Source organism: Myxocyprinus asiaticus, chromosome 36 (genome assembly GCF_019703515.2).
Source record: "Myxocyprinus asiaticus isolate MX2 ecotype Aquarium Trade chromosome 36, UBuf_Myxa_2, whole genome shotgun sequence".
NCBI classification, from domain to species: domain Eukaryota; kingdom Metazoa; phylum Chordata; class Actinopteri; order Cypriniformes; family Catostomidae; genus Myxocyprinus; species Myxocyprinus asiaticus.
In genome coordinates this window covers 12,837,855-12,859,503 of record NC_059379.1, presented here as the reverse complement: position 1 = coordinate 12,859,503, position 21,649 = coordinate 12,837,855, and the positions used below count along the sequence as shown (strand labels likewise).

Below are 21,649 nucleotides of genomic sequence, written 5' to 3'. Positions count from 1 at the left end.
CCTCTTTTTCAGACATATGCAGAGCAGCGGGCTGGGCAACACCCAACACCTTTGCGAGGTTCTACAATCTCCGGGTTGAGCCAGTCTCATCCCGTGTATTGGCAGGAACGAGCAGGTAAGTTCCGGGACAGCTGGCTGGGTGTACCGCTTGCGCATAGCGCCTTTCCCTTCCCTTGAGGTGAAGACGTGCACCCTTGACTCCCATTCATGTTCACAGACTGTGATCCCTGGATGACTTTCCTCCTTAGCCCTCTGGCAGTTGAGTTTGCGGAGAAACTCGCTGATGGCCCAGTACATGCGCAAATAAGGCCCTGTACTGAGGTAAGTGCTCCACATGTGTTGGTTCCCCGAAGGCGACCCCATGTGATATCTTCCGCAAAATCATTTCCCTGTCGGTAAACTGCATCTTCCTTGGGCAGAGGCCCCTCTGCCCCCGGTCGCCATGCTTTGTAGAAACTCCTCCCCCTTTTGGTAGGACCTACCATGGGACCTCTCCACATGACATACTTCGGTAAGACCATTTGACGTAATCCACTCAAAATAGGGTGGGGTGTGGTCTCCGCGGTGTCTTCCCCTTGGGAGGGACACCCCCTGATGTAGACACTTATGGCTCCCAGTCGGTTAACAAATTCCACTCTTTTTGCAGAGAAAAAAGAGGAAAAGAGGCCTCAGCTGGTCTTGCCTGTCCCTATTGTTGGGCAGTCAACTTGTTCCTGAAGGACCATTCTTCACTCATAAGAGCATTGGTGGAGGTTACGTCACAGCCTGGTGTGCTGGCTACGAGGCACACAGCGGTCTGCCCTTCACGCACCGCCAGTTCACGCAACACAGTTCAGATAGTTGTGGTGTTTTGTATAGGGACCCCTAGTGTCACTACATCGACACAACATCGAGTGAGTGACAGATAGGGAGGTCATGGTTACTTTCGTAACCTCCGTTCCCTGATGGAGGGAACGAGACATTGTGTCCGTCTTGCCAAAGCGCTGAACTACCCGCTGAAATGGCCGGGACCTGGTCTCGGCTCCTCAGCACAAAACCTAAATGAGTGGTTGCATACCAGCTCCTTTTATACCTGTATGTCCGGGGGAGTGGCATGCAAATTCCACTCGCCAATTCCCATTGGCCTTTTTTCAAAAAAGCAGAGGTGTTTGGGGCTCCCAAGAGTGACCCCTAGTGTCACTACATCGACACAACGTCTCGTTCCTCCATCAGGGAACGGAGGTTACAAAAGTAACCATGACGATTACCTTCATGTGGCCTTTATGCACTTTTTGGAGCTTTAAGATTTTGGTAGCCATTCACTTGCATTGTGTGTACCTACAGAGCTGAGGTATTTTATAAATCTTTGTTTGTGTTCTTCATGAGAAAGAAGGTCATACACATCTTGAATGGCACGAGGGTGAGTACATTTCAAGAGAATTCAAATTTTTGGTTTAACTATCACTTTAAAGCTTCATTCCATTCAACTCGGAAAGTCAGCTTTTCCAACTTCCTACTAGGAAAAGTGCAATGGAACGCTAGTTGAAGTCGGAATTCCAGCTGGGAAACTCGTGCGGAGATGCAGGTGCGTGATGTTACACAAACATGTCGGGGAGATATAAAAAGTAAGCGATAAACATTTATTACGATTATTTTATTAAGTAATGCCGATAAATGAGACAAAGTTCCTAAGTTCCTATATATAACAAGCATTAAACACCACAATTAAATGATATTAAAGCTGGTTAAACAAACACCTGCAGAAACAGGTGTTTAAAACATGGTATATTATGCTCTCATTTGATAATCGTACACCTATAACACAAATGCTAGCGTTGCAGCATTTTGTATCAGTAGGGTTGCTAGAAGACGTCTCTGGTTACAGTCAAACACCTGCTAAGGTAACGGGAGCATTGCAGTTTTGTTTCCTTATGCGTCATCTTCTGAGCATCTCGCAATGGAATGCCTTTATGGTTGGAGATCAGAGATATCAAGTAGGAATATCCCACATCCAACTCGAATGGAATGCAGCATACTGTAAGTCTTTTTTTAGAAAGGTGCGTAATTGCGGGTAAAGTCACTAACATACAGTGCCACTGAATACATTGTGTTTGTATAACAATTGCTGATTCTTTAAATATGATTTGAATGTTTTTTTTAAATGTGATTTTCAATGAATGTCTTCAATTAATCATTTATAATTTTCATGAAGACTCTAATGACATCCCAGAATTTGGTTTTCGTCAAGATTTCTCAGTTCATCTCACAGTTTAATGCTGTAAAAGTGTAGGCCTACCTTGATTGGTTATTCTTAGACTACCATAATTATATATAAAATTAAAATTATTATAACAGACTTTTTAAAGAGGTCTTGATATTTAGACATATAAGTGTTAACTGTACTATAAAAACATGCTGTAAATTTCAGAACTCAAAACTCCTTCCCCAATTTAAAAAGAGCATTTATATTTCCCACCCTGCTAAAATGTCTCAATTAGAAAACAGTGTGTTTGTGACGTCACAAGACATTGCTCAGTTGTATTTACACACCCCAGAACATATCATCGCACCCATGGCAACGCCCACTGACGTGCAGTTCATATTGTAAACAGAGAGGTGGAGAGACAGCCCAAGTGTGACCAACTATTTCTGAACACGAAAGGGGACCCATCTGGACAATTTTTAAGTTTTGTTATTTATTTATTTATTTTTGGCATATAACATGCATTAGAGAGCCGTCTTTTACCGTTGTCATGTTTATTGCGGCAATTGTAAAAGACGCGGTGTCAAGGTACAACTCGGAAGAGGAGATTCATTCAACTGCTCTGCCTCTTGCTGTACTGAACACAAACTGCTCAACATACTGTTCTTTCACCCATCTGCACTATTTTAATCATTGGTTTATGTTGGTGTTGGTGTAGACATGGACTAGCTGGACATCTTTGACCATTTGGATACATTTCCAGCAATCTGCGCCTCAGTGCACTTATGTGTGTTTGTCTATTCATCCTGCTATGGACTATATACAGTGGTGGCCAAAAGTTTGGAATAATGTACAGATTTTAAACTTATGGAAAGAAATTGTTACTTTTATTCACCAAAGTGGCATTCAGCTGATCACAGTGTATAGTCAGGACATTAATAACGTGAAAAATTACTATTACAATTTGAAAAAAAAAATAAAAAATGCAGAACTTCTTAAAATACTTCAAAGAATTCTCATCAAAAAATCCTCCATGTGCAGCAATGACAGCTTTGGAGATCCTTGGCATTCTAGCTGTCAGTTTTTCCAGATACTCAGGTGACATTTCACCCATGCTTTCTGTAGCATTTGCCATAGATGTGGCTGTCTTGTCTGGCACATCTCATGCACCTTACAGTCTAGCTGATCCCACAAAAGCTCAATGGAATTAAGATCCATAACACTCTTTTCCAATTATCTGTTGTCCAATGTCTATGTTTCTTTGCCCACTCTACCCTTTTCTTTTTGTTTTTCTGTTTCAAAAGTGGCTTTTTCTTTGCAATTCTTCCCAAAAGGCCTGCACCCCTGAGTCTTCTCTTTACTGTTGTACATGAAACTGGTGTTGAGCGGGTAGAATTCAATGAAGCTGTCAGCTGAGGACATGTGAGGCATCTATTTCTCAAACTAGAGACTCTGATGTACTTATCCTCTTGTTTAATTGTACATCTGGCCTTCCACATCTCTTTCTGTCTTGTTAGAGCCAGTTGTCCTTTGTCTTTGAAGACTGTAGCGTACACCTTTGCCATTTTTGATCTAAAATTGACCTTAAGACATGCCAGTCTATTGCATAATGTGGCAACTCAAAAACAAACACAAAGACAATGTTAAACTTCATTTAACAAACCAAACAGCTTTCAGCAGTGTTTGATATAATAGCAAGTGATTTTCTATTACCAAATTAGCAATTTAGCATGATTACTCAAGAATAAGGTGTTGGAGTGATGGCTGCTGGAAATGGGGCCTGTCTAGATTTGATCAAAAATGACTTTTTTCAAATAGTGATGGTGCTGTTTTTTACATCAGTAATATCCTGACTATACTTTGTGATCAGCTGAATGCCATTTTGGTGAATTAAACTACCAATTTCCTTCCAAAACATCCAAATCTGAACATTATTCCAAACTTTTGGCCGCCAGTGTATGTGCGTGGACCGCTTTTGAACCAGTCTTAATACGATTCAGGTTTTGCAAAAGAACTGGTGCAGGTGAAGGATGGTGCAGTTAAAAACACTTAGACTTGACTGCAAAAACGTGAGTAAACCATTTCATTCATGAATATTTCATAAGTCATGACTGTTTGATGGTTATGGTACTGATGTGCTTGAGTGAACAGTATAATAAATTTGGATGCAATTTGTTGGATGTGTGTTATTTGTAAACCCTGAAGTTTAGCTTTATATGGTTGTAGAGCTTGTTCTTTCTCTTCTGACTTCGTTTCAAATAATGACTGTGTATTTGACGGGCTGTATGATGTTAGCCAATCAGAACAGTGGGTGTTTACATTGAAGTTTAAAGGAGACATTGTGTCCAAAACTGAGCTTTTCAGAGAGGGTCAAAAATGATCATTTATTACTAAACTATGACTGTTTTAGTGCTAACAACTTTACTGACATTATCAGTGGACCTCAGGGAAGATAATTAAATTATTTTAAAAAGTTGCATTTCACGACCCTTTTAAAAGCTTTAATTAAAAATTATCCATATCTATAATTTATTTCTGTGATCTTTGAAGAGGATTCATGCAGAGAGGATTCAAAATGTAAAATACTCTGCTTACCATCTATATGGAGAAAACACAAAGTTATTTTCACCCTGTCTAGGCTACATTAATCTCCCGTAGAGTACTTCAGAAAGTCAGCGCTTATAAATGTACAGTAAACTGCAGGCTGATGGCTGATTGTTGATGGGTAAAAATTTATCAGAAATGCAATAAAAGAACTGCGAGCTTTGTTGATTTGTATGAGCTAAGACATTTTAACAATCACTATCACTATGACACCATGACAATCGAATGACTGTGATTATTTAATCATTTAACTGGGCAATGGAACGGTCCAGCATGCAAAATTGTCAAAAGATTAATATAGTGGCTCACTGATAGTTCTCACAATCCCATTGATAGAAAATGTCAGTTTTGATCTTGTCTTTATGACATTCTTTAAATAAAAACAACGTATTGAAACTTTCACTTAACGCTGAAACATCTCCATCCTCCACCAACTAAAATAAACTCTCTGCTCCTTTCCAACTCTTAATGACCCTTTGTGTAAAACAGATTTCATTAATGTGGACAGAAGAGCCCTTATCTCAGCTGATATGATGGTCACTTTGTATTTATCTGCTTGTTGACCAATGGAAGACAGTAGGAGTGTTTGGGGAACCTGTTTGAAACAATCATTATTTTTGCGATTCCATTTGATGTTGCAAGAGGTACAGAAATTACACACTTCACCTTCAATAAAAAAAAAGCCTAAAAAAGACTAACAAAAATATTCTAACTGACATGCTTGCAACCTAGTGTCACATTAATTAGATCTTGTTTATCTCAAATTGTCTACATTAATTAGACATAACTATGTAATGACCTGACAAATGGGAATCGTGATATTAAAAACAATGTTTATCATTGTAGACTTAACCCCACCACCCCCCCCCAAAAAAAGAAAAAAAGACAAAAACAACTTTCTGCTCTCCAGAAGATAATTAACAGCCAGGGAGCACTTATTCCATGCTTTAATAATGACTTTTTTTCCGCAATCAGAGGAATATGAAGCACCTTAGTTGAGAAGCTCCGAGAGCGGCCGGACTTCAACTAAACAAGAAGTATATCTGAGCTGCTGTGAGTTAAATAGTATTTCAGGCTCTCTCAATAAATAATTCACTCTCCAGCGATCACACTAAATTTAATTAGCTCTTGTTATCCTGATATTATCAGGGCCTCCACGCTGTAGCATCTCTCTTTGCATCAGGGCAAGAGGACCTCTCGCTACACACTGCCTCTGGGTCTCAGGACAGCACACACACACACACACACACACACACACACACACACACGTTGGTGTGGCTATCCTTATGAGGACTCTCCATAGACATAATGATTTTTATACTATGTGAACTATAGATTCTATCCCCTAACCCTACCCCTAAACCTAAAAAACTTTCTGCATTTTTACATAAAAAACAAAAAACAAAACATTTAGTATGTTTTTTTTTTTGTTTTTTTTGTTGTTGTTTTTTAAGCAATTTGAATTATGGGGACACTAGAAATGTCCTCATAAACCACATTTATAGCATAATACCCTTGTAATTACCCGTTTGTAACCTAAATTTTTTTCCTTGTAAACCACCCAAACACACCCACACACACACACACAGAGCCATGCATACTCCCACACGCAAACAAACATCCACACTGATTTACAGTGTAGAGCCATTTAAAGGTTATTAAGCAGAACAAGGAAACTGCATGTTGTGCAAAGGGCATTTAGAGAGTAGATATTGCAAACAACACTATTGGGTCACTTTGAGTCTTTTGTGGTACAGTGTGTAATTGCTGCAACTGAGACGTAGCTTGTGGAAGCGCAACAGCAGTGCTTATGTGGAGCAAGAGTACTGTAACAAACACATGCGTCTTGTAAACTCTTTCTCCAAACACCCTCTGCCTCTAAATGCTTTTTTATATCTCTCTCTTTTCCTTAAAGGTGATTAAAGCACTGTTTTCTACAATTTATGCAATTAATATTGCAGATTTCCTGTCAGTAAAAATGAATCTGTGTGTGTTAAATCTTGGAAGATCAGTTCCTTGCAACATATTTTTGATGTTTTCTTAGCTAAGATTCTTGTGGAAACATATAGGAAAGACAAATCATAAGTGAGACCTTTAACCTGTTGATGTGCATAAACCCCCCGCCCCCCCCGCACCCCCCCCCCCCCCCCATATAGTCTAGTCAAAAAAGAGTTCATAATGTTGACATATTAAAGATGTATAATTTGTCAACATTATGAACAATTTTGAACAGCACACTATATGGTAAATGTGAACTAATTTGAGCAAAGTAAAGTCAAACCCATGGGTGGGGTCAATGAGCATCAACAGGTTAATATAAAATGTACTCCTAAAGAGCAGTTGAATTAGAGAACAAATTGAGACTTATGTACAATCTTGTTTGTCAAATGTCTGTCCTGACAAAAAGACCCTAGTAATCAATCTCACATGTGTTTCCTCTTTGTATCAGATGAGGTCTCACCAATATCACATCAACATGTGCTCAGATTTGCCAAGATACTAAAGCGTAGAATCAAAATTCTGAGATTTCTGTATGAACTCAAACATTTCTTATAATACTCTTTCAAGGCCAAATGATCTAAGCCACACTATCCAGATTAATTTAAAAGCTCTGTACTCTTACTGAACGTCAATAATTGTCTATCTATATTTATTTCTCCTATGGAATTTAAGAGAAACAAAACTGATACTCAAATCAAACATAAACGAGACCTCCATGACGTCTCCATGATGTGAACTATAAAAGAGCAATAATTATTTTATTTTATTTTTTTGCTGGGAATAGAACCTGGAACTGAGAAGCATCAACATCAGGCTTCACAGTAACCGTAACACATCATGAGTCTTTCAAATGATGGTAAGGTTTTGTATAATGTTTTAACCCCTCTCAGACATATAATTTTATTGGCCTCTGAGCTGTCTATGTGCTGGAGCTCTGAGCTGAAGTGGCATGGTGTGATTCACCCAAGTTTAATTGCAGTGATTGTGAGAGCATTGTAGCAGTATAATGTGGTGGTGTTCAGGGAAGCAAGGAGCCATAGAGCGATCAGTTTGAGGAGGTGACTGGTTGTGAGTCACACACACATACACATGTCAAAGGCAACAATGGAACATAGAAAGACAGCAGCCCTAGGAGTCTAAAAAATAGTCTAACCTCATGATAACAGCAATGTGAGTTGTTTGCAGGCTGATTTTTGAGCATATTCAGCAATATATGCAGTTCCTCTTGCTTCAGGAACCAGATATTACACTGGACATCAAGTGAATCAACCCTGTACCAAAATTGTTTATTGTACAAGCAATTTTGTAAAAAAAAAAAAAAGCCATCAAACATAGATGGCTATTTATTATTACTATGAGCTGCTTAGGCCCAACAAGATGCAAAATTATTAACATGACTTGCTGAACAGGTCAATTGACAATTTAGGTTTCAAAATGTTAAACCATGTTTATTTTCGTTGCAAGAGAACCTGTATATAATGTAGTCTGGTTATTGCACTTGTATTTTATTGTTATTTTTTAATTCGATTTATGTTTTATTTTTTTGTTATTGTTTGTGGTTTTCAAGGATGAAGGCATGTCACATAACCTTTCCATGTTGGCATGTGCCCAATTTAAATGGCTTTTACCAAGTGATAAATAAATGTGTGCCAAAATATTGAGCCTTTGGACACAGCCTTTGCAGTCAAAAACAAAAGATGTGGCGTGCATATTCTCCTCCATTTTAAAAGCTGATAGGGCTGTAGCATGTTTATTTTGCTACACTAACTGCAGAATTTTATCATTAGATGCATTTTCTTATTTAGATTTACCGTTGTGTTTTTTCTGCTGTTCGCGACCCTATCAGAACAGACTTGTGACCCATTTTTGGTCAGATCCACCAGTTGAGATCCACTGGCTTAGATACTTTGCTTGCTTTTCTTTCTGATTTCTCTTCAGAACATCAGCAGAGTCACCTGTTAATTTGTCGGCTGCCTTCACCTGTATTGACAGCTAGTATGTCAAATAACGTCCTGGTTTCTTTCGTAACCTCTGTTCCCTGATGGAGGGAACGAGACATTGCGTTGATGTAGTGACACTAGGGGTCACTCTTGGTAGCCCCAAACACCTCTACTTTTTTGAAAAAAGGCCAATGAGAATTGGCGAGTGGAATTTTCATTCCACTCCCCCGGATATACGGGTATAAAAAGAGCTGGTATGCAACCACTCATTCAGGTTTTGTGCTGAGGAGCCGAGACCAGGTCCCGGCCATTCCAGCGGGTAGTTCAGTGTTGTGGCAAGCGGGACACAACGTCTCGTTCCCTCCATCAGAGAACGGATGTTACGAAAGTAACCAGGACATTCCCTATCTGTCACTCACTCGACGTTATGTCGATGTAGTGACACTAGGGGTCCCTATACAAAATGCCACAACTATCTGAACTGTGTTACATGACCTGGTGGTGTGTGACAGGCAGACCGCTGTGTGCCTCGTAGCCAGCATACCAGGCCGTCACGTAACCTCCCCCAACGCTCTTATGAGCGTCGAACAGTCCATCAGGAACAAGTTGACTGCCCAACTATAGGGACAGGCTAGCCCAACCAAGGCATCTTTCCCTCTCTTTTATCCCTAAAAAGAGTGGAATTTGTTAATTGACTGGGAGCCATAAGTGTCTGCATCGGGGGGTGTCCCTTCCAAGGGGAAGACACCGTGGAGACTAAACCCTGCCCCAAAAAGAGGGCGGGGTATTTTGAGTGGAATACGTCACATAGTCTTACCGAGTTTGTCGGAAGAATGTCATGTAGAGTGGTCCCATGGTAGGTCCTACCCGAAAGGGGGAGGAGTTTCTACAGAGCATGGCGACCAGGGGCAGAGGGGCCTCTGCCCAAGGAAGACGCAGTTTGCCGACAGAGAAACAATTTTGTGGAAGATATCACATGGGGTTGCCTTCAGGGAACCAGCACATGTGGAGCACCTACCTCAGTACAGGGTCTCATTAGCACACGTACTGGGCCAGTCAGCGAGTTTCTCCACAAACTTGACTGCCAGAGGGCTAAGGAGGAAAGTCATCCAGGGATCACAGTCTGTGAACACGACTGGGAGTCGAGCACACGTCTTCACCTCAAGGGAGGGGAAAGGCGTTATACGCAAGCAGTACACCTGGCCAGCTGTCCCGGAACTTACCTGCTCGTTCCTGCCAATACACGGGATGAGACCGGCTCAACCCGGAGATTGTAGAACCTCACAAATGTGTTGGGTGCTGCCCAGCCCGCTGCTCCGCAGATGTCTGCCAAAGAGGTGCCACTGGCCAGGTCCCAGGAGGCCACCACACTCCTGGTAGAGTGGGCTCATAACCCCGCAGGGGGTGGCACGTCCTGAGCCTGATATGCCATCGTGATGGCGTCAATGACCCAGTGGGTGATCCTCTGTTTGGAGACAGCGCTTCCTTTCCGCTGTCCATCAAAGCAGACAAAAAGGTGTTCAGAGCTTCTAAAGCTCTGCGTGCGATCCAGATAGATGCGTAAAGCTCGCACCAGACACAGCAACACCAAGGCTGGGTCTGCCTCCTCCTGGGGCAGCGCTTGCAGGTTCACCACCTGATCCCTAAAAGGGGTCATGGGAACCTTGGGCACATAGCCCAGTCTGGTTTTCAGGATCATGTGAGAGTAACCCGGACCAAACTCCAGGCACGATTCGCTGATAGAGAACGCCTGCAGTTCCCCTACCCTTTTGATGGAAGTGAGCGCAGTCAGGAGGGCAGTCTTCGAAGAGAGTGCCTTAAGCTTAGCTGACTCCAAGGGCTCAAAGGGAGCTCCCTGTAGACCCCGAAGGACTACAGAGAGGTCACACGAGGGGACAAGGTGTGGTCTGGGGGGATTCAACCTCCTAGCACCTCTCAGGAACCTGATGATCAAGTCGTGCTTCCCCAAGTACTTACCATCTACTGCATCGGGATGAGCTGAAATAGCAGCCACATACACCTTCAGGATGGAGGGGGACAGCCGCCCCTCCAGCCTCTCCTGCAGGAAGGAAAGCACCGATCCGACTGCACATCTCTGGGGGACTTCGCATCGGGTAGAACACCACTTAGCGAACAGATGCCACTTCAAGGCATACAGGCACCTTGTAGAGGGCGCCCTAGCCTGAGTGATCGTGTCTACCACCGTGGGTGGTAGGCCACTTAGGTCTTCCGTGTCCTGTCCAGGGGCCAGACGTGGAGATTCCAGAGGTCTGGTCATGGGTGCCAGATGGTGCCCCATCCCTGAGAAAGAAGGTCCTTCCTCAGGGGAATTCACCAGGGGGGGCTGTCGCAAGGAGCGTGAGATCCGAGAACCATGTCTGGGTGAGCTAGTAGGTTGCTACTAGGATGACCTGCTCCTCGTCCTCCCTGACCATGTACAGGGTCTGTGCAAGTAGGCTCACTGGGGGAAACGCGTATTTGCATAGTCCAGGGGGCCAGCTGTGTGCCAGCACACCTATACCGAGGGGTGCCTCGGTCAGGGCGTACCAAAGCGGGCAGTGGGAGAATTACCGGGAAGTAAACAGGTCTACCTGTGCTTGACTGAATCGACTCCAAATTAGCTGGACCACCTGAGGGTGGAGACTCCACTCTCCCCTGAGGGTAACCTGATGTGACAGCACGTCCGCTGCGGTGTTGAGGTCACCCGGGATGTGAGTGGCTTGTAGTGACTTGAGGTGCTGCTGACTCCAGAGGAGGAGACGGCGGGTGAGTTGTGACATGCAACGGGAGCGTAGACTGCCTTGATGGTTGATGTACACTACCGTCGCTGTGTTGTCCGTCCGGACCAACACGTGCTTGCCCTGGATCAAAGGCCGGAACCTCCGCAGGGCGAGCCATACTGCCAACAACTCTAGGCAGTTGATGTGCCAACGCAGCCACCGGCCAGTCCAGGAGCCGGCGGCTGTGTGCCCGTTGCATCCAGTGCCCCAGCCCGACTTGGAGGCGTCAGTTGTAACCACAACTTGCCTGAAGACCTGCTATAGGGGATCCCCTGCCTGTAGAAATGCAAGGTCGGTCCAAGGGCTGAAGAGGCGGCGACAGATCGGCATGATGGTCACACGATGTATCCCGATGTGTCCCAACTCAGGACTTGAGTCTGAAGCCAGTGCTGAAGCAGTCTCATATGCATCAACCCGAGCAGTGTGGCCCCAGGAGCCTCTGAAAAAGTTTCACTGGAACTGCTGTCCTCCATCTGAACGCCTTCAGTCAGTTCAGCACAGACTGCGTGCTCTCGTTCGTGAGGCGTGCTGTCATCGAGACTGAGTCCAACTCCAAACTGAGAAAAGAGATGCTCTGAACCGGGAGAGCTTGCTCTTTTCCCAGTTGACCCGAAGCCCCAGTCAGCTGAGGTGCAGGAGCACAAGGTCCCCATGTGCGCACAGCAACTCTCGAGAGTGAGCTAGGATTATCCAGTTGTCGAGAAAGTTGAGAATGCGGATGCTCACTTCCCTTAGTGGGGCAAGGGCTGCCTCTGCGAACTTTGTGAAGATGCGAGGGGACAAGGACAGGCCGAAGGGGAGGACCTTGTTCTGGTACACCTGGCCTTCGAAGGCAAACTGCAGGAAGGGTCTGTGTCGAGGTAAGACAAATACGTGGCAGTACGTGTCCTTCATGTCTACCGGCGTGAACCAATCTTGACTTAGTGTTTTTGCATCAGCATCTTGGATGGGAGTCTGTGAAAAGCCCGCTTCAGTACTCGCAGGTCCAGGATTGGTCGCAACCCACTGCCTTTGGTACGATGAAATAAGGGCTGTAGAACCCTTTCTTCATCTCGGCTGGAGGGACAGGCTCTGTCGCGCCCTTGTGCAGAAGGGTAGCGATCTCCGCACACAAGGTAGCGACTGTTCTCGCCCTTCACCGAGGTGAAGCAGACGCCGCTGAAACTGAGCGGGTTCCTGGTGAACTGAATCGCATTGCCGAGTCGGATGGTCCGGGTCAGCCATCGTGACAGGTTGGAAAGCATGAGCCATGCACCCAAATTCCGGGCGAGGGGGACCAAGGGAATGATCACGTCAGACATACCGGCGGATGGGGCCTCGTGGCGGGGCGGAGCTTGAGGTGCCACGTTGAGGGGACTCGAGCCCTGTTGCCGTGCTGAGTCCAGGGACATCGAAGCACTTACCTGGCTCCTGCCGCCCAACATAAGATTGGCCGAGGAGGGAGGAGGAGGAATCTCGTCCCTGTAGTCCACTGGAACCAATCTCATGTGGGTGTATTTGTGCCACAGCTGGGCGCACGGGGCGGGGGTCTGCTGCTGGAGCGCCATACCTACCAAAATGGGACGGTGGACGGTGGTCGTGACGACGGCCTTTCGCACCGGATATGTGACCCAGGAGGTGTCTGGTGCTTCCAAGAGTGACCCCTAGTGTCACTACATCGACACAACTTCGAGTGAGTGACAGATAGGGAACGTCTGTTATTAGCAGGAAATCCTCACGAATCACGGTTCCATCTCTATGTTGCTCAACTTCTGCATACCTTTTGGGAACCCAATGTTCCTAAAGCAGTCAAACCAGCTGTACGTACTCAGCAGTCATGTTCGCGTACCCCCCTTCACTCCCTCCAACCCCAAACACACACCTCAAATCATTTATGCATTTTGGCAGACGCTTTTATCCAAAGCGACTTACAGTGCACTTATTACAGGGACAATCCCTCTGGAGCAAACTGGAGTTAAGTGCCTTGCTCAAGGACAGTGGTGGTGGCTGTGGGGATTGAACTGGCACCCTTCTGCTTACCTGTGTTTCTGTGGTTTAACCCACTATGCCACCACCACTCCTTGTAATTTAAATCTTGTTAATCATTCTCCAAAAGTGTCAAAGACATTTTTATTGCATCTGTGCTGGGAATGTTTTTATTTATTCATTTATTTATTATTTCTTTCAGTGTGACAAGATAAAGGTGAGTCTGCACTTCAAACAGCTCCTGTTGGCTGCACAAGAATAACAATCGGCGCTTCATTATCAATTTTTCGCCTCTGTTGTCTCTGGCAGTTATCCAACAGACCCCCCCCTCCCCCACATACTGTACACCACCACACAAACACCATCGTCCCACCCCCACCCCGACAGTCCTCCTCCCATTATTATTATTACAGATTCAAAATAAATACTTTCTGAAGTGTAGTGAGTGCCTGGGGAGCTGATTAACTATTTACAGATGCCACCCACAAAATCCCATGACCCTTGGAGTGGAGGCAGCTAGCAGACAAGCCAATTAGCAAAGAGAGATGTTGCAGTCTGCTATTAATGCCATTATTCTCTCTATAAAGTCGGCTATTGTTATTCTTTGTGTAGCAGTGCGCTGGAAACTGAGGGCACCTGCGTGAACCTGTTAATGGAGGTGCTGAGTGCCAGTGATGGGGCTGAGGGAAGGGCAGCTGAGAGTGGGGAAATCACAATTTAAATCCTGTGGGCAGACCCTGGCTTTGGGTTTCATTGCAGGCCCACAGCGTTAACAGGATATGATTGCTGACTGGTAACAATCCACACAGTGGATGAATGACATGAATGGGGTTTTATTGTGCTTATGTATGTGTGTATAAGTGTATAGAAAGTTGACTGTGCTTCAGTGCTTCATTCTTAAAAGAACTTAAAGGGGAATTACGTTCTGTAATTTCTGCTCCACTAGCATCATCAATGGAATTACAAAAATAATGGTTGTTTTCGAAAAATTTCATGAATGTTCTCCCTGTCTGCTATTGGACGAGCAAACAGATAGCCCTACCCGAGACTTACACCACTGGTTGAGACAATGGTGCCATGTTAGGCTGGTCGAGATGCTCAAACATACAGAGCAATGTTTTAAAAAGAGTGTGGACACATTTTAGAGAAATCAATCAATGAATAGCTTAAAGTTCTCTACATATTAAGTTGGGATTGGAGAAAGTATTCTAATATTGAAAAAATGACACACTTCACCTTTAAGAGATTAATTTATCCATGCTTAACATCTGACTTGATTTGATTTAGATAAGTGGTGTCTCTTCTTGGCGTCAAAGAAGATGATTTAATCAGGTTGTTGGAGGAGTCCTGTGGGGATTCACTGGCTATCCGTAGACAGAGAGATGGACACATTCTAGACCATATTTAGACAGGCTTCAGCTCCCCGGTCTTTCATCTCTGTGTCCTAATAAAAACCTGTTTATGTGACATCTCTTAATATTTACTGGAAACATTTTAATAGCAAGCAAGGCATGAATTACATCACAGTGCTGGGATCAGAGTTCAAATGGCTAATTTAGCTTTTAATTGAAATCAGTGGAGTGTAGACTACCCTGACAGCACTGAGCAATCAGGGTCCCATGGGGCTGCCATTACATTTCCACAATTTATATCCTTAATTTACACCATCACTGTAAGACTTCTCCCATCACAGCAACACATAACACCTTTATGGGTCAAATTGTGGTTCTGTAATATTTATAATTTAGATTTCTGTGGCACTTGTCACCAATACCATTAATTAAAATTGGTATGTTTATTGTCAATCACAAACTTAACTGTACATACAAGGTTACTAAATAATGCATGTACAGGAGATGACAAAGGCAAAGATGAAATGTGTATTTTTTATTCATTGTAAAAATACTTTCTCCTATCCCACTATAACACTATAAGTGAGCCTTTGTAGGTTGATTTTTTCCAAAAAGTGCAAGCACTGTGCCTCTGTGGCGCTATTAAAACATTACTCTGTTTATTTGAGCATCCCGACCAGCCAGACACAGCAAAATTGGCTCAACCAATGGGATGAGTTTGGAGCTGACAGCTTAGAGTGACCAATTGCAGTCAGGATGAGCAAATTAAATTTTACTTTCATTTGTTAATAATAGCTTTAAGATATTATATATATATATATATATATATACTGAATATACACACACACACACACATGTTGGTGCAGCTATCATTATGAGGACTCTCCATAGACATAATGATTTTTATACTGTACAAACTATAGATTATATCCCCTAACCCAAAACCTACTCCTAAACCTAACGCTCACAAAAAACTTTCTGCATTTTTACATTTTCAATAAAAAGCGATTTAAATTATGGGGACACTAGAAATGTTCTCATAAACCACATTTATTGCATAATAGCCTTGGAATTACCAGTTTGTAACCTAAAAAAAAGTCCTCGTAAACCACTTAAACCTCTTATGGAAAGAAATTGGTACTTTTATTCACCAAAGTGGCATTCAACTGATCACAATGTATAGTCATGACATAATTAACATGAAAAAATACCATTACAATAATAATAATAATAATAATAATAATAATAATAATAATAATAATAATAATAATAATTTCAGAACAATGGGAACTACTTCAAAGAGTTCTCATCAGAAAATCTTCCACTTGCAGCAATGACAGCTTTGCAGATCCTTGGCATTCTAGCTGTCAGTTTGTCCAGATACTCAGGTGACATTTCACCCCATGCTTCCTGTAGCACTTGCCATAGATGTGGCTGTCTTGTCTGGCACATCTCATGCACCTTACAGTCTAGCTGATCCCACAAATGCTCAATGGGGTTAAGATCCATAGCACTCTTTTCCAATTATCTGTTGTCCAATGTATGTGTTTCTTTGCCCACTCTAACCTTTTCTTTTTGTTTTTCTGTTTCAAAAGTGGCCTTTTTTTTTTTTCTTCCCATAAGGCCTGCACCCCTGAGTCTTCTTTTTACTGTTGTACATGAAACTGGTGTTGAGCGGGTAGAATTCAATGAAGCTGTCAGCTGAGGACATATGAGGCATCTGTTCTCAAACTAGAGACTCTGATGTACTTATCCTCTTGTTTAGTTGAACATCTGGGCCTTCCACATCTCTTTCTGTCCGTGTTAGAGCCAGTTGTCCTTTGTCTTTGAAGACTGTAGTGTACACCTTTGAATGAAATCTTCAGTTTTTTTGCAATTTCAAGCATTGTATAGCCTTCATTCCTCAAAATGATTGACTGACGAGTTTCTAGAGAAAGCTGTTTCTTTTTTGCCATTTTTGACCTAATATTGACCTTAAGACATGCCAGTCTATTGCATACTGTGGCAACTCAAAAACAAACACAAAGATAATGTTAAGCTTCATTTAACAAACCAAATAGCTTTCAACTGGACCCCACTCACACTGCCCACTACCTTTTTGAACTGAAATTGGTGCCTGTCTAGATTTGATCAAAAATGACTTTGGTCTATGGTAACTCAGATAACCCCTCTGTACAATTGTAGTGAGCAGAATAGCATCTCAGAATGCTCAACACGTCAAACCTTGAGGTGAATGGGCTACAACAGCAGAAGATCACGTGGGGTTCCACATCTGTCACTTCTGCAGTGGGCCTACCATCTGTGTACTTCAGCAGAAATCAAGATTCATCAGACCAGAGTATGATTTTCCAGTCTTTAACTGTCAATAATTGCTGTGCCCATTGCAGCCTCAGCTTTCTGTTCTTGGCTGACAGAAGTGGAACCCAACGTGGTCTTCCACAGAATTGCTGCTCACTGGATGTTTTTTGTTTTTGGCATCATTCTGAGTAAACTCTAGCGACTGTTGTGTGTGAAAATCCCAGGAGATCAGAGAGTTACAGATATATTCAAAGCAGCCTGTCTGGCACCAAAAATTATGCCATGGTCGTAATCACTGATATCAAATTTTTTCCCCATTCTGATGGTTGATGTAAACATTAACACTAGCTCCTGACCCATATCTGCACGACTTATCAAATCAAATCAAATCACTTTATTGTCACACAGCCATATACACAAGTGCAATGGTGTGTGAAATTCTTGGGTGCAGTTCCGATCAACATAGCAGTCGTGACAGTGATGAGACATATACCAATTTACAATAACATCAAATTAACACAGCACAATTTAAAGTCTGATATACACATAATTACACACAACAATATACAAATAATAACATACACTGTACAGTATAAAATACGCACTATATAGACACACATTATTCAATAAAAATAAAAAATTAAAATTAAAATATATAAAAAAGTATATATAGTAGTATATATAGAATGTACAATATTGTACTGTATTGACATTCAGGCTGTTGGTTGATAGTCAGTTGTTAAGAGAGAATATAATATAATAATAATATAATTTATGACAGTCCGGTGTGAGATATAAGAGTAAGGGTAATAAAGTGCAGTGCTGATGTATTTTGATTGTGGGAGATCAAGAGTTCAAAAGTCTGATTGCTTGGGGGAAGAAGCTGTCATGGAGACGGCTGGTGCAGGTCCTGACGCTGCGATACCGCATGCCTGATGGTACCAGTGAGAACAGCTCATGGCTCGGGTGGCTGGAGTCTCTGATGATCCGCCGAGCTTTTTTCACACACCGCCTGGTATATATGTCCTGGAGGGAGGGAAGCTCACCTCCGATGATGTGTCTGGCAGTTCGCACCACCCTTTGCAGTGCTTTGCGGTTGTGGGCGGTGCTGTTGCCGTACCAGGCAGAGATGCAGCCAGTCAGGATGCTCTCTACAGTGCAGGTGTAGAACCGTGTGAGGATGTGGCGGTTCATTCCAAACTTCCTCAGCCATCTCAGGAAGAAGAGGCACTGATGAGCCTTCTTCACAACGACTTCAGTGTGGATGGACCATGTTAGTTCCTCGGTGATGTGGACACCCAGGAACTTGAAGCTGCTGACTCTCTCCACTGGTGCTCCATTGATGGTGATGGGACTGTGTTCTCTGTCCTTTCTTCTGAAGTCCACCACAAGCTCCTTTGTCTTACTGACGTTGAAGGAGAGGTTGTGCTCCTGACACCAGTGTGTCAGAGTGTGCACCTCCTCTCTGTAGGCTGCTTCATCATTGTCAGTGATCAGACCTACCACTGTCGTGTCATCAGCAAACTTAATGATGGCATTGGAGCTATGTGTTGCCACACAGTCATGTGTGTACAGGGAATACAGTAGTGGGCTGAGAACACAACCCTGTGGGGCTCCAGTGTTGAGGGTTAGTGATGAGATGTTGCTGCCTATTCTAACTACCTGGCGTCTGCTTGACAGGAAGTCCAGGATCCATCTGCACAGCGAGCTGTTTAAGCCCAGAGCCCGGAGTTTCTCATCTAGCTTGGAGGGCACTATAGTGTTGAATGCTGAGCTGTAGTCTACAAACAGCATTCTCACATAAGTGTTCTTTTTTTCCAGGTGGGAGAGAGCAGTGTGTATTGTAGATGCAATGGCATCATCAGTGGAGCGGTTGTTGCAGTAAGCAAACTGCAATGGGTCAAGAGAGAGAGGCAGCACAGAGCAGATGTAATCTCTGATTAGTCTCTCAAAGCATTTGCTGATGATGTGGGTCAGAGCAACAGGACGCCAGTCATTTAAGCAAGTTATTTTGGATTGCTTTGGAACAGGCACAATGGTGGATTTTTTAAAGCATGTGGGGACTACAGACAAAGAGAGGGAAAGGTTGAAAATGTCTGTAAAAACACCAGCCAGCTGGTTTGTGCACGCTCTGATGACGTGGCCCGGAATGCCGCCTGGGCCCACAGCTTTGCGGATATTCACCCGTCGGAAGGATCGGGTTACATCTGCTACAGAGACGGAGAGTGAACTAACCTCTGTAGCTTCGGCCGTGAGAGCTCTCTCCGCGAGGGCGGTGTTATTTCCCTCAAAACGAGCATAAAAAGTATTTAGCTCATCCGGGAGAGAGGCAGCGATGTTCATGGCGGAGTTTTTATTCCCTTTAAAGTCTGTGATGATGTTAATTCCCTACTACATGCTTCTAGAGTTGGTGGTGTTAAACTGTCCTTCAATCTTGCTCCTGTACTGGCGTTTTGCTGTTCGGAGGGCACAACTGGCTTGTTTATGCTCCTCCGCGTTCCCGGAATTAAATGACTAGACATGACTGGCTGATTAGATAATCGCATGAATAGGTAGGTGTACGGGTGTACCTAATAAAGTAGTCGGTGAGTACTATACTGTATATATACAGTATATATATTTACAATTAAAACAATTGAAACAAAAACATATTCATTTGAAAATGTATAGATTTCTCAGACCAATTAATACAGTACAAATATTTTCTTATGCCAAATTTCCATTGTAAAAATCAAACAATGTTTTTGGTCTATTTGCATGGCGATCAAAAATCAAAAATTTTAAACATATGCATGCTTTTATTCCTGAATGCATGCACTGGTACAGTAAAAGACAAATGATTGGTGAACATGCATGTGTGTCTGCATGTTTTATGTCAGAGAGATGGTATAAATTTAGTGTGGATTAGAGATTGAGGGAGCGATGGTGCAAATGAAAAGGGGGCTATAGCTGCCTCTCATCTCTTTCGTTCAGTACCTGTCAGCCTGCGTTAGCAGTTGGAGCCTTCCAAGAAGGGCTCGCATGAAACTGTCAGTGCATCCTCTCCACCTCCGCATTCTCACTCTCCTCCTCCTCCTTCCTCTTTTCTCTCGGTCCATCCCTCCCACCCTCATCTCTGTATCCTCTCCCTTTCTCTCTCTCTCTCACTCTATCTTTCATGTCTTTTTAGAGTGTAAGGAGAAGCCAGTGAGTGAAAGCCAAAGCACCCCCCCAACACACACCCACTACACACACACCCTGCATGTGTGAACATAAACACACATTCACACACACCGCAGACGCGTGTGGTTGACCGCTCTGGGCTCTCGGCTATGTGCGAAGACACGCACAAAACACCAAAGCAGCAGCGCTACTGAATCTAATGCCCGCATTCTACAAGGACCAGCAAGCTGATCGCTTCGAAAACCATCCTACTTTCTCTCTTTCTCTTACGTTCTTTCACTCTCTCACTCCTTTTTCCAGTTGTACTTGTGTTTATAGAGGTGGAGAAAAGGAAATACCCTCTCTATCTCTCTCTCCCACTCCTCTCTCTCTTTCTTTCTCTCTGTCCTATGGTGGGATAAACATTGAAGGGATGAGCGTGTGATACAGCACCAGATCTGAGTGACCTGACAGCTCTGTGAGTACACAAGTCTCTTACTTTTACTTCCACACTCACAACCATGCTGACACACTCACACATGCATGGAAATGGCATATACATTTTCAAAAATGTATGATATTTTGATTTGTTTTTGTGAACCTTTTTCATGTAACAGCATTTTTTAAAAATGCTATTTGTTTTTTAACATTCGATAAGACTATGATTGGCGCTTTGGATCAAGAGGAGAAACTGGTCGTTTAGATTCACACTGAATGATTTGTTTCATTCTAATGGAACAAATATCCTCTGGCATTGTGATGAGTGTTTATTGTCACAGTGGTTTATTGAATTTAAGTGGTACTTAACACATTCCAAACTGTGTATGAAGATGAATTTTCTCACGTGTTATTCAAAAGTACACCCCACTCTTCGTTTTGTCCTGGAAACAGGGCACTTATCTGTCATGCTGTCACCGCTGTATTACACATCCTTGCATTTATATAGAATTGAAGGCAGAGCGGGGTAAAAAACACAGTTGAAATTGGAAATAAAACAAGACATCATTTCAGAGCGCTTCATCCATATTTCTTTATCACATTTTGAAGGACAGTGTGTGTAGTGGTGCTATTGTGCAGTTTGGATACTTCAGACTCCTTACTTTTTTCACCCTTTTAAAAGAGTATCTTGTCTCTTTCACAGAGCTGTTTAATGTATTTTTTATGCATACTTTTCATTTAACAGAGAGATATAGATATATTAAAATGAAATCTGTTGTGTATTGTTGTATAGTCTAACTCACATTCCATTCAGATAATTGGACATTTATTGTTTTAACATTTGCATATGTTGAACGATATCTTTTCATGCATCAGCCTTTACTGAATGCTGCATCATAGGACAGTGTTTCACTTTTGTTTGCATGTTGGACGAGTAAGAAAATGATA

The 21,649-nt window shown here is 43.0% G+C and overlaps 1 protein-coding gene across 6 annotated transcripts in view; it reads left to right on the top strand.

Annotated features, from left to right (window-relative positions):
* The first annotated feature begins 20,407 nt into the window (after positions 1–20,407).
* The window catches only part of LOC127426893 (RNA binding protein fox-1 homolog 3-like), a 630,672-nt gene continuing 629,430 nt past the window's right edge, over positions 20,408–21,649 (top strand). For all 6 annotated transcript variants that reach the window (XM_051674011.1, XM_051674009.1, XM_051674014.1 and 3 more), the window contains exon 1: positions 20,408–20,741. The gene's annotated coding sequence lies outside the window, so the exon portion shown is untranslated. The remainder of the gene's footprint in view (positions 20,742–21,649) is intronic.